The 13,644-nt window shown below is 37.8% G+C and overlaps 1 long non-coding RNA gene across 1 annotated transcript in view; it reads left to right on the forward strand.

Moving 5' to 3' along the window:
- Positions 1–13,644, forward strand: part of LOC117075555 — a 119,441-nt gene that overhangs the window by 44,039 nt on the left and 61,758 nt on the right. The window contains exon 2 of the long non-coding RNA XR_004434051.1: positions 6,791–6,923. This is a non-coding gene — a long non-coding RNA (uncharacterized LOC117075555). The remainder of the gene's footprint in view (positions 1–6,790; positions 6,924–13,644) is intronic.

Here is a 13,644-nt window from a genome sequence, read left to right on the forward strand (position 1 = left end):
GAGCCCTACCTGATCTCTCCTCTAGGAAGGAGCCACCAGGCTGGCCAGTCAGGGCAGGTGGCTGGGTTTCAAGCACTCCATTTCTGGTGTCCTTCTTACATCTCAGATACATCAGTTTGAGCATGACCCTAAATGTTCATTGATGTGCAGAAAATATTCAGAAATTATTTTGATTTTAAAGGTTAATTTTCTTTTTAAATCTATTTAAAATTTCCCTCAAACATTTAGGTTACATTTAAAATATTATTATTCTATTTACATGTCTACATACATACTTTATTAATTGTTTAATTGCTTCTTATTTTTTAATAGTTAGATCTGAAGGAGAATTTAGATTTTGAGTTTCTCTTGCTGATTCCTTATTACAACTATCCAGGACAAAGGTAAAGGATGATTAGTATTCCACATTCCTTAAGGCCATGAAAGCTGGGAATCTGGTCCAAGGGCACTAGGGTGCCTGAGAAATGCAGTACCAAGAGGCACCGAATGTCAACTCAGGAAGGAGGTAGCAAGTTTCTTTCCCTCTTTCTCTCCTCCAGTGATCAGTACTCCAGGTGGCATAGCAAGAGTCAGAAAAGTACAGCAGTTGCAAGGACGTTTCTCTCTGAGGTTCAGCCTCAACTCTTCCCCTAAGCAGAGACATCACTTTGGACACATTGCCTAGCCTCTCCACGCCTGAGTTTTCTTTCTGTGAAGTGGGAGTGTTAACATATCTCTGGGAGGTATGGGGAAAGGGAAGATGTTGATCAAAGGGTATAAAGATTCAGTTAGATTAGAGGAATATATTTTAGTGTTCTATTGCACTGCATGATGGCCGTAGCTGATAATATGTTATTATATATTTCAAAAGTACTAAAAGAATAGATTTTTAATGTTCTCATTACAAAAAATGATAAGTTGGTGAAGCGATTGATATTTTAATTAGCTTGAGTCTTTCTACAATGTATACATAGAAGAAAACATCACATTGTACCCCATAGATTTACACAATTACATATATTATCTCATAGAGCTATTCTGAAGATTAAGTAAAATGTCTGGCCTAATATAAACAGGAGGTAAACAGATAGGTATTTATTTCTTCTTTCTTTGATATAAATGTTGACATCAGATTTATTTGTTAAGACCAACTGTAGACAAGATGGTGAGAACCAGCAAGATGTCCTCAGGAATTCCAGCTTCACTTATCCCACAGGGCTGATCGTGGCCCCTTCAGAAGTCCAGATACTTTTTATTCTCATTTTCTTTCCAGTCTCAATGTGAACTCTTGGCAAAGAACTGGATCCTTCTCAATCAGCTATTTCCTTCCTATAGTGCTAGGGCTTCAGAGAGGCAGAAGAAGGATAGATGGGTGAGGGCCTCATCCCAGAAATCCTAGTGGCCAGGCCTCTTCTGGGAGCATCAAATGCCTCCAATATATTTACGGACTGACATCTGTGAGTGTGTCTGTTTTCTTAGTGTTGGTGTCAGGGTGTGTAGAATTTGAAAGTGAATGGCAACTCTAGTGTCTTGTGTGTTACGAGCTTTCACCAGGTGGCAGAAGAGTACTGTGAAGACAAGTCACAAGGATTCACAATCACTCTCCAAAGTAGTGGGAAGTCAAGCAAAAAAGGGTGGCTTGTTGAGAACAGTCGCGATCATCCTGAAAGCAACTCATTAGGGTGGCAAGTTAAGCTCCAATATGAATTCATTTAGAAACTAGAAAAACAAGAAGAGACCAGTCTGCCAGATGAGAGGAGATACTGTGTGAAAGGAGAGACTTCTAGAAGTGTGGATGGCAAACCATCCCAAAACCCTGAACAGTAGGGTAACACGAATGGACCTCATTTAGTTTGATTACCTGGAAGTTCAAATGTGGGTATGAAATGTAGGATCAGCTCATAGGGTGGCAGAGGAGTTGGTTGCCTATACAATTTAATTGGAGAATTCCTGAATCTATTTTCTTCCACCCAGTTTCACTATTATGGTTTATCTGGGGTCAGCCTTTTCTCTAAAAGGTCACTATTATAATGCGGGTACAGGACACCCCTCCAGCCCCTTAGTGACAAAATATTAACTCTTGCTAATTGATATTAATTCTTCTGATTAGTTTATGTCACTTGGAAGAGTGAATTGTCCCAAGGAAAGAATGGAGAACAGGCTAGACCTTGGTATTGCTAAAGCTAGTGCTGCACTCGTGGCTAGCCTGTGTTCTTGTGTTGAATAGAAACAATTTCATAGAATGCCAACATCAAAAAAGGCACTCTGTGATCGCAATAGAGAAAAAAAATCCACTCTATAATCCTGTCTGAACACGGATGAAACCAAGAGCAGTGTCTAAAAGTGACCACAAAAATGCCCAGTGTGCCCCTATCCTTATTGATATAAGTGATTGCTGCTGCTTTGCCAAGAAGTGCTTTAGTCAGTCTTGTTTTATTCGTCACACCTTCTAGGTAAGAATTATTAAGATACCCAGTCATGGGATCCCAACAATATCCAACTCAGAGAAAAGTTCCGCTTCCTTAAACTCTGTCCAAAATCACTTAACACAAGGTTTGGCAAGAGAGCACCTGATGTTCAGAGAGAGATGGAAACTAGGGAAAGAAAGTACCAAAGGAAAGGAAAGAGATGATGAAGCCAAAACCTCAGGGCTTTACAGTGGGGCCTTGAGAGGGCTCTTGTTTCATTGTATTCAGTAACCAGAAGCCAGGGACCCTGCTTACACTGCCTGCCACTGACAGTTCTCCTCTGATCTAAGTCTCTGCTTAACAAAGAAGTCTGTGGATACTCTTAAAGGCTCCCTGTCTGGAATGGGGGTGAGTTTGTTCAGCTCACTCCTTCTTCTCCTTCCTGAGCAGCTGACTTATTCTGATGTGGTTTTGTGGTTATACAGTAAGCAGCACTGCTTATGTGGACATGGTGTACTTTCAGTTTCTGAAAGTGAGTCATGTTGACTTTCCTCTGAGGAGTAAGAGTGACCCTTGCTCAAAAGGACAATATGACTAGAAAGAAGAAACACCAGAGGCCACCAGTACCAGAATGTTTACCAATGTAGGCAGTCACTAGTTTTTAGGAGCAGTTTGTGTCATCTTTTTAAACAAGGTAAACTAGGAAGAAGCATTTGGTTTTGAATCTTTGAGTGTTTGCCAGTGTTTGAAGTACTTATCTATTTTTACTCATCATTTAAAGTGATGTTGGTGGCTAAAGAGTTCAAGATCTACAAACATACTTAAATAAGTTTACATTTGGTCAGCCGGTACCTGATGGGGAAATTTCCAAGAGGATCACTTGCTAGTATTAACATGTTTAATTTTTGTGTCTGTTAATAGCTTGTGATATTGGACTATTCATTCAGGCCCTAAGAAATCTCAGCAGGCCTATTGAGAATCAAAACTGAGGCTGTAAATAGTCAGCCAATATACAGAATAAGGGGTTTCTTGTAATCTAACTCTCCTTCGTGGTCCCATTTGGTTAATTTTTTCATGATAACATGTAGATCCAAGATGGGCTCTTGTCACCACTTCTGCGCCCTTGACAAGCATTGTTAATTGTCTTATGTTTTTCTTGCTTAGCCAGGATGTAGCCTCAAGATGCTTCCCGTCACCATGCTCCTGACAGCCACTACTGTCAGATCACAGTAGATAAGTGAGATGAAGCCCATTTGCATGTCTGCCCTAGAATCTCCATTTAACTTTGCTCTTGGGCATGCAAATCATAAGAGTGCCATTGTCCTCTAATTGAGGAGACTTTCTTTCCTCCATAATTAAATCCCTCTGGGTCCAAGAAAGTGCAAATAGAATTATTGTCAAATTCTGTCTCACTGAGTCATCTTCACTACCTGTTGCCTTGGTAAGTCATTTGGGCAATTGGAGAGAATAAGAAAAGCCCAGTAGTGAAGAAAGTATGTATTAAATAATTAGTGAAATATTCAAGACAGTTTATATTTCATAAGTTATAAAAATTGCTGTTACTTCATGGGACTGAATTTTCTTCTTTTCTCCCTTCCTTTCTCTCCCTTCCTCCCTCCCTCCCTCCCTCCCTCTTTCTTTCTTTCTTTCTTTCTTTTTCTTTCTTTCTTTTCTTTCTTTTTCTTTTTCTTTTTTTGAAATGAAGTCTCACTTTGTTGCCCAGGCTACAGTGATCACAGCTCACTTCAACCTCTGCCTCCCAGACTCAAGGGATCCTCCCACCTCAGCCTCCTGAGTAGTTGGAACTATAGGTATGCACCACCATGCCTGGCTAATTTTCATATTTTCTGTAGAGATAGAGTCTCACAGTGTTGCCTAGGCTGGTCTGTGAACCCCTGGACTCAAGCGATCTGCCTGCCTTAGCCTCCCCAAGTGCTGGGATTACAGGGTGCTGAATTTTCAAGGCAAGGCAAGTCCCCCTTTCAACTTTTGTTAGGTACTAGGCCTGTCATTTGGTAGTTGCTATAAAGTAGATGACAACATCTATTAGGGTAGAATAGATTCAGTAGGGAGACTTACTAAACTCCTAATATTTCTGAAATTTAGTGTGTGATAGCTATTTGTGTTTCTTAATAAAATATATTTATTAAAATCATAATAGACAAGTAGTGATTAAATATTGTTCTAGCTGAGAGTCTTAGTTGCAATTAATAGGTATAAACTCTAGATTATATAAGCAGGAAAAGGACTTGTTGAAAGGTTCTAGAGTAGCTCAGAGAAGCAACTAGAAATCTAGAAGATAAGACTTCAATCAAAAGACAGTCACCACACTTCCATCAGGCTGGTGCAAGAGCTGTGTACTTGTCTGATTCTCAGAGAAGAGAGTGGAGGTTCTTTAAAAAAAAAATTTAAGGACATATCTATGCATATATACAATGTATTTTTTAAACTTTTATTTTAAGTTCAGAGGTACATGTGAAGGTTCATTATATAGGTAAACTTGTGTCATGGGGGTTTGTTGTATAGATTATTTCATCACCCAAGTATTAAGCCTAGTACCCTTTAGTTATTTTTCCTGATCCTCTCCCTCCTCCCAACCTCTACTCTCTGATAGGCCCCAGAGTGTGTTGTTCAACTCTATGTGTCTGTGTGTTCTCATCATTTAGCTCCTATTTATAAGTGAGAACAGGCAGCATTTGGTTTTCTGGAGAATGGGGTTTCTTAATCTTCTGTTACGTAAACTCCCTTGGCCATAGGGTAAAGCCTATGAACCTCTTCTCAGAATAATATTTTAAAATGTATAAAGCAAAGTGCATGGGATTACCAAGGAAACCAATTCTACTGAAATATGGTTATCAAAATAGTAAAAAAGCCCAAATATATGCTACAGTAATATATGTGCTTCCTTATTAAAGCATTAAATAACATTAACTGGTGGGTCTAATTATTAATGTAACTTCAGTAGTGATGAGCACAAATGGATCTTGGTTATCCACAAGCTCTGTAGCTTATAATATCTGCAATGAGTGTTAGAAATATTATAATATCTGTAATTTCAACCAGTGACAAAGTCACAATTACTGCTTCTACAACTGTGGTTAGTTTAATGCCTACATTCATAATTAAAGAATATTCCAAATTTTAGTTTGCAGTTAGTGAAAATAAAGTCGTATTTTTTTTTCTACTCGTTTTCATGGATTTCTTTGTATTTTATTTATAGGCTCCAGGTTAAGATCCCCAATTTTAGACTGTGAACTTCTTGAAGGGGAAATTTTGCTTTATTCAGTTTTGCACTTATGTTATCTCTATTTATATAAGTGTTGTGTGTCCTTTTACTACTAATAAGTGACATATTCCTTCTTCTGAGCACTTATGCAAATATCTGATAATTGGGGCAGGAGATCCCAAATACAGTGCAGATTACCATTCGATACTGATGATTCTTGGGTTATCTTGTGCAGAAAAGCTCACTCACCTCATTCTACAGCCATACACTTCATTCCTCTTCCCAATCACACTAGTGAAATTCTGTGGAGCAGTCACTCATAGGGTTCTACCACAGGATCTGACTGCTCCTCTGGACTGTATGGACAGCCATTTCTTTAATGTCGTCCTCTGGAAGGACTTGGATTTTACAATAGCGATTGTCTGCCTAACCTTCTCTGAGTAAAGAAAATTCACTCCTTTCCAGAAAGCCACAATTATTTTCTCATCTGTCTGTCATTTTAATTGCTTTATTGGAGAGTTTCTTTCTGTCATCCATTGGCTCATGTTCAGCTAGTTGGCCTTCCAGCTGACTATAATTTCTTGTTTTACAATGAGGTTAAATTTGAATTGAGCAATTTGTGCTTGGTAAAAATTCAAGAAAAGTTATTATGCTAACAGTATTGAAGAACTTCTTGATGAATTAAAGTGTGGCTTGTCCCTTTAACATCCCACATGTCTGGTCCTTGGATTCTTACATGTGCAGCTGTGATGCTTTAACTGTCATGCCTTATTTCACAATTTATTGACTTCATTTAATAGTCGAGAGAAAATGAGGACTGAAAATGATTTATCAGATGGGATATTTCTTCTCTTTACCTCTTTCCTGCCATCTTTATCTCATTACAAAATATGGAAAGTAAAGAAATACAATGTGAAATATCAAAATGTGTTATAAGGAAAATCTCTTTAAACTATATGGTCAATAAAATCAGAAACAGCACCAACAAAAAGATCTCACAATGACATGAGCTTTGAAAAACTTTTGGATGTTACTGAATACTTTTCATCTTATTGATCAAAACATCTTTCTGAAAGAATGACTAAGTTTATTTGAAATCAGAAAATTAAGCCAGAAAATTCATTCTGTCCTGTTCCATTCGACTTATTTCACAAACAATTATTTTCTCATTGTTTAGACACAAAGAGCCGCTGTTAGAGGATCTGAGGAGCTTAAACTGCTGAGAATTTGATCACATAACTGTTTGGAATTACCACAACTCCGAGGTGTATCAGAGATTGTTATACGTCTCGAAGAGACAGGAAACTGAGGTACAGAAAATGAAAATGACTTGTTAAAGGCATCTATCTATTAACTGTCAACGACAGAATTAGAATTCTACATTTCTGAACTTCTATCCAATTGTCTTTTAAAAGGGCAGGCACGGCCGGGCACGGTGGCTCATGCCTGTAATCTCATCACTTTGGGAGGCTGAGGTGGGCAGATCATGAGGTCAGGAGATTGAGACCATCCTGGCTAACATGGTAAAACCGTGTCTCTACTAAAAATACAAAAAAAAAAAAAAAAAAAAGAAAGAAAGAAAAAAAAGAAAAAAAATTAGCCTAGTGTGGTGGCGGGCGCCTGTAGTCCCAGCTACTCGGAAGGCTGAGGCAGGAGAATGGCGTGAACCGAAAGGCAGAGCTTGCAGTGAGCCGAGATCACGTCACTGCACTCCAGCCTGGGGGAGAGAGCCAGACTCCGTCAAAAAAAAAAAAAAAAAAAAAAAAAGGCAGGCACAAATCCATATTTATAGTAAAGTAACTTTTGCAGATTGTGCCTCTATAGTCTCCTTTTCAAAGTTTTTATTTTTCAGTTTTACTAAAACCAGCTATTTATTCACTATGAATTAATTTCCCCCTCTCCTAGGGAGAGCACTAGTCATCAGTTCTAACTTGGAAAGCTGAGCCTAAGCTTGCTTTCTTTGGTCATTCTGGAGCAGTTGGTGCAGACTTTTGTTTCCCTCCAGTGAAAATGTAATTCATTTCAGATGAATTGTCTATTTCTTCAAGGCATTCCTGTGTAACTTTGCTAAGTATTTATTGAGGAGGTGCTATATGTAGAGCCTTGCACTTCCACTCATTTGGAGGACTGGGATGTATAAGTTAAGCTATTCCTAAGGGCTTTTAAGCCTAACAGACATCCTGGTCTTTTTCCGGGAAAGGAACTACAGAGTTTCCAGACCAGTGATCTGAAACACTTCCCAGACATAAGCTGCTTTTGAGAGATGGCCTCATAGAAAGAAAAGTTGACCTACTCTTTCAACACATTGTCTGAAAGTCTGTTTTTGTTCATTCCAATCACTTCATGTGAGCAAAGAATGAACTGAATTCTTGTCCTCTAGAAATAATTGCTTAAATAAAGAAGGTTTTATTATTTTTTTTCCTCTTCCTTTCTTCCTTCTTTTCTTTCATTATTTTGTTTTTCCCAAGAATGTTTATTGAGGTTAGAACCAAAGAACAGAGATAGGATATGAATAAAACATGGTTTTTGCCCAAAGGAGATAGACATGTCATAAACTACAATGTAATATTTTTTCTGTAATAAGGATATCTGTAAAATTTAATGGCAGCACAAAGCATGAGTGCCTAACTACCGGGGTAATTAGGGGAGTCTTTATATTGTATGTGAAATCTAAACAGGGTCTTGGAGAATGAATAAAAGTTTGACAGGTGAGTTATTTATACTTGTAAATTAAAAATTTAATGTACCCCAAGAAATAAGTGACAGAAGCCACATAAACAAAACTATTTTCTTATTACCTTAATTAGACTTGGGGGGAAAAGAAAACTAAGGTTGAGAACTAGAAAATGATAGAGAAGCCCAACTCCAACTCCAAAATGTGGCCTTTAAGAAATTGGCCAGAGACTCTGAGCTGCCAACGGTTCTACCAAGCACTTCCTGCTTCTAGGTGATCTGAAGTTTCTGACAGGAGGTCTTTAGAGCTAGTGTCTGGCTCTCTATCAAATATCACTTTCCTAGCCATCGGAGGGGCCCCAACTACTCAAAACTGAAATTGTTAGTTAAACCACAGCTTTGACTACTCAGCCCCCCAAGTCTCCAGTCATACTTTACTTGTTAATTATCTCTACTCCCACACAGAACCTGCCCTTTTTTGCTGGGTGATGCCAGTAAACTCACCTCTGACTAGGATTAGGTTATATGGGAGGTCAAAGCCCTATGGGATTTTTAGAATGTTTAGCAGAGTATTAAAGCATCCCTGGGGGCTGCCCCTCATAGATGTGCCAGTGTAACCTACCCCCATCCTAACTCCTCACATAAACATGGTGGCTTTCTTCTAAAGTTCACTTGCGGTAAATGATTATGAATAAGTACACGACTAAAATGAACTATTTACTAGCTAATTTTTAGAGACATTTTACTTTTAGGACAAAAAGCCAAATGACAAAATAAAACTTCTAGGAGATCAATCCAGATTTTGTTCAATCTCCCCAATCTTCTATTCTACATCTATTTTCCATATATGTAATTATAAATAATTAGGCTGACAACCTAAAAAAAAAAAGATTGTTGATTGTTTTGTACTTGTGAATGCCAAAAACATTAGAGGAATAAAAATTAAAACAATGTATACCTATGTAACAAATCTGCATGTTCTGCATGTGTATCCTGGAACTTAAAGTAAAATTAAAAAAAAAAAAAAAAGGAAGTGACTGCAGATTAACCACAGAATTAACTTGAAAATTCTCTTCTCTATGTGTTTGGGTTAATTGATTTCTTTCTGTGAAACTTCATGTATTCTGCTTTCTTAAACTGAAAAGAAGTTTTAAAAGCATTGTTTTACATATCCAGGAAGAGAATGTAGTCAGTGAAAACTAGGAATCATATTCTAATTTTAATTTAACTAATTGCTTAATATGTGTTGGATAATTTTTGTTTCCTTATACCTGATCACTGCACACTTTTTGTTTCAAAACGAACAGGAGGAAAATAGACACAAAAATAAATGCTCAGGCTCAATTACAAATTCTATCTGCATTCAGCTGGTGACTTTAGATAGGGTTGATAATCCAAATCACTTGTGGAGCTTGGTAAAAATCACACTCTTTTTTCCACTCCCTGACATTTTTATTCACTGGATCTGGCTGCCGTCTGGACATATTTATTTTGGAGAGGCATTCTGTGTGATTTTGATGCTTTTCCATTTTGAGAACTACCAGTTTAAATTATTTTCTTTTTAGTCTTTGTGTCCTCTATTGCACCTTCTCTAATTTGCTGCTGTTTATTGAGCAATTTTTATTTCCTTGTATGTATTACTTCACACCTCCTAACTCCAAAAAGAACATGGAAAATTCAGAAGAGATAACTAGCAATATCTAGATATCCAGTAGTTCCCAGTCAGTTAGTTAGAACTCAGCATAGGGTTCCTTGGAGGAGGCAGAGACCCAAGAAAAATGGAAAAGTTTTGTGTATTCAGAGACCTGGGTAGGAGTGTATAGACCGGGTAGCTCACGGGGATGCAGGAGCTGTGTCAAGGGTGTTTCTGGAAGGTTGGAAAAGGTCAGCTGTTTTCTAGCTACCCCTTTTCTCAGGAGCAAAGCAGGCGATCATGATTCTTAGGGTAGGGGAATTTATATTTTGCCTAGTTCGCTTCTTGGTTCCGTAAAGGAATTGATGGTCTCCTTGGGGCCTGCTGAATGGACTGGAACTACAGAAGAAGGGCTCAACAGTCTAAATTCAAATGGTCTCACAAAGCTTAAACTCTCACTGGACTGCCGAATCGTAATCCCTTTATCCTGGGGCACAATTGAGACCACCACCATGAATTAGGAAGTAAACATCTATCATTAGTGAAAAACCATCCGAAGAAGTGAATCTGTCAAAAAGAGGGCACTTGAACTGAAATATTCACTCTGGTACCTGTATTCTTCTCCACTTGTAACTTAAACTTCTAATTTGAATGTACTCTAAACTTGAAATCCGGTGTCTCAGTTTTTTGCTTTCCAGACTTGGAGGAATTTCCCCAACGTCCCAATGCCCCACTGGGTTTCACTCTGCACTGGGTCTGTAGCTTTCCAGGAGTTCTGTTGCTTCCTCTTCTTTCTTTCCCGTTTTTGCAAACATGGTGACACAATGACTGTCCCTCTCCTTTTATGAAACCACATAAAGTCATAACAAGCAAATGATCATACTCCAGCATGGACTTTACAGTTATTATTATTTTTTTCTATGTGTCTTGTGGGAGGGTGGAGTGGAATTCGTCTCAAATTGACAGCATTTCTAGTTGAAGCTATGTAATCTCTTGCCCCTTTCTCATTTTTCTTTAGGTATTGGTACAACAAAGATAATCAGTTCCTGAACCTGAATAAAAGATTTGATGGACAAGGATGAAAGGAGTTGAGGATTTTCAAAAAAGGGATTTCTCTTTCTCTTTTAACCTCTTTAGAGAGAAACATCCCTTTATTCTCAGAATTTTGAAACAAAATGTCATTTTGTTCTTCGAAAACCTGAAGTTAAATTTTATACAAAAGTTGTTATTGGTAGAGTCACTGCATATGGAAAAGAAGATATATTCATTGTAAGCAGCATTTCCTAGTGACAAATAGCTTTAAGATTTGTTTCAAACATAAAACACAGTTACCAAAGAGGGCAATTGCTGGATTGCAGTTGTTTGGTAAGACCATGCTTCGCTTCGTAAGAAATTTTCACGCTGTCTTCCAAAGCAGCTGTACAATTTTTCATTCCCACAGGCCATAAATTAGAGTTCCTGTTGCTCCACACCCTCACCAGCATTTAGTGTTGTCTGTATTTTGGTTTTGGAGTTTTGCCATTCCAATTGGTATATGGTGGTGTCTTGTTTTAATTTGCAATTCCGTAATGACATATGATGTTGAAGATCTTTCCATGTATTTATCTGCCATCTGTATACCATCTTTGCTACATGTATATATCTTTTCCCCATTTTTAAATTGGGTTGTGTGTTTTTTAACTTGATATTTCAAGAATTTTTGGTGTATTTTGGATACAATTCCTTTATCAGATATTTGTTTTGCAAATACTTTCTTCCTGTCTGTGGCTCATCTTTTCATTCTCTGAAGGGACCATAGTTTAAAAATGACATATGTTATGTCATGCAAATAAGCAGTATTCTTGGTTTCCTGAGAGTGCTCAATTATAATGTTAGGAAAGGGGAAAACAGGGAAACTTAAAAATTAAACTCTCTTAACTATGGAAACTTAAAGAGAATGATCACAGGAGCCATAAGGGAGATTATGTGAATTATCAAATTTTGTGGAATAAAGTGGACATCTTGCCAGTGTTTAGTGCCATTTAAGAGATAGCCCCATCCTGGTGGCGCATGTATGCCCTTGTTTAGGTCTGGTGCTTGTGATCTTTCCTTCTGAAACCTCTATCTTGCACTTTATTTCATTCTTCTAAGATCATTCTCTCTTGATGAATCTCCTACCATTTACATCACTGAAACCCTGCATTTGACACCCAATGTGTGGTACTGAATCATGAGCTTGGGTTTTAATGCCAGAGAGATTGGGCCTTAGCACTCAACTTTGTGACTTAAGAACTGTGTGACTTTAAGGAAGTTGTTAGCATCCAGTAGCCTGTTTCTTTGTGTGCCTAGCTCACAGTTTTACTGAGAAGATTAAGTCATATTAAGCATTCAGTGCATTGGATGGCACTGGTGCTCAGCAAATGCCAGTTCTTTTTTTATCCTCCTTTCTTTTCCTCTAGGTTCTCTCTACCTTTATAGCCTACACTCTTTTGTTTGTTTGTTAGACTAACAATTTTCCTTGAGTCTGAATATTCCTCTAAAGAACACTGTGAGCATTCCTTCCTCCCTCCTATTGACTTTCTCTCTTTTAAATGTCCTGTGGTCAGTCCTCATGTGGTCTTTTCTGGTCTCAAGATGAAGCTCCCACACAGGTACAACAGAGGGTATTTCTTGGATCTGCACCTTCCTTTTAGCTTTTACTATTTTTGTTATTTCTAACTTTTCTGCTCTTTTTAGAGGCTCTGAATTAAGGAATTCAGTGATATAAGTATTTAATGTTGAACCACTATGTTCCTAGTATTGTGACAAACCTGTGGGTCTTGAGAGAATCAAAAGATACAAATTTTCTCTTCAAATTAATGATCTACTCAGGAAGACGATATATATACACACAAAATAGACTTTAGCATTAGACAGCATGTGTCTAAAGGTAAGGTGTGGTCAGAACATGAGCCGATGGCTTCATGGTTTTCACTGGAATATCACATGGGTAACACCTCTTGGCTAAACGAGTTCAGGGAGATGAGGATGGGGTTGATAATGAGCAACAACAAAGAGAGAGGATAATTCAGTGTGTGAGTAGAGTTGGGAGGAGGAGACTGGTGATCTTTGGAGGGTTATCGAAAGAAGTTGCTCTAGGGATTAGGGGAGAACCTGACCATCAGGCATAGGCTCCTGGAACAGGAGAATTTCTCCTTTCCTCCCCTCCCACTTTCTTTCTGTAATTTACTTTCCTTTTTTTTTTTCTGGTCATGAACATATATCTAGTGAGAACTGTGATATGCAGGACTTTAACCATGTAACTATTAAATCAATACTTTAAAAAATTCTACATTGTTACAAAGAGGATTTATGAAATCTTACAAAGCTAAAAAGAAAGTAAATGAATAGGAAAAATAAGGCATTGGAAAAATAAATGTGTGGGACATTATGTGGGTTCAGGGGTGAAACTAGAGCAAAATTCATCCTAGAATGTACTATGCTTATTGGAGATGGGCCTGTTTAGGAACTGATATAATTGTTCACAAAGTGAATATAATTGTTCACAAAATTTCTAGGATTCATCAGGTAGCAACCTGTGGTATAGGAGAAAAGGATTCATTCCTGATACTAAAGCCATGAAAACTTTTTCCCCACAGTCTTTATAGATTAAAGATTCAGAATATAAAAACCCGACTTTGACTATTATAAGAATTTCATTGTATTATAAGAAGGAAGAAAGAGAATATACACTAACCAGAACCCAT

This window comes from Trachypithecus francoisi, unplaced genomic scaffold (assembly GCF_009764315.1).
Source record: "Trachypithecus francoisi isolate TF-2019V2 unplaced genomic scaffold, Tfra_2.0 Lachesis_group5, whole genome shotgun sequence".
Lineage (NCBI taxonomy): Eukaryota > Metazoa > Chordata > Mammalia > Primates > Cercopithecidae > Trachypithecus > Trachypithecus francoisi.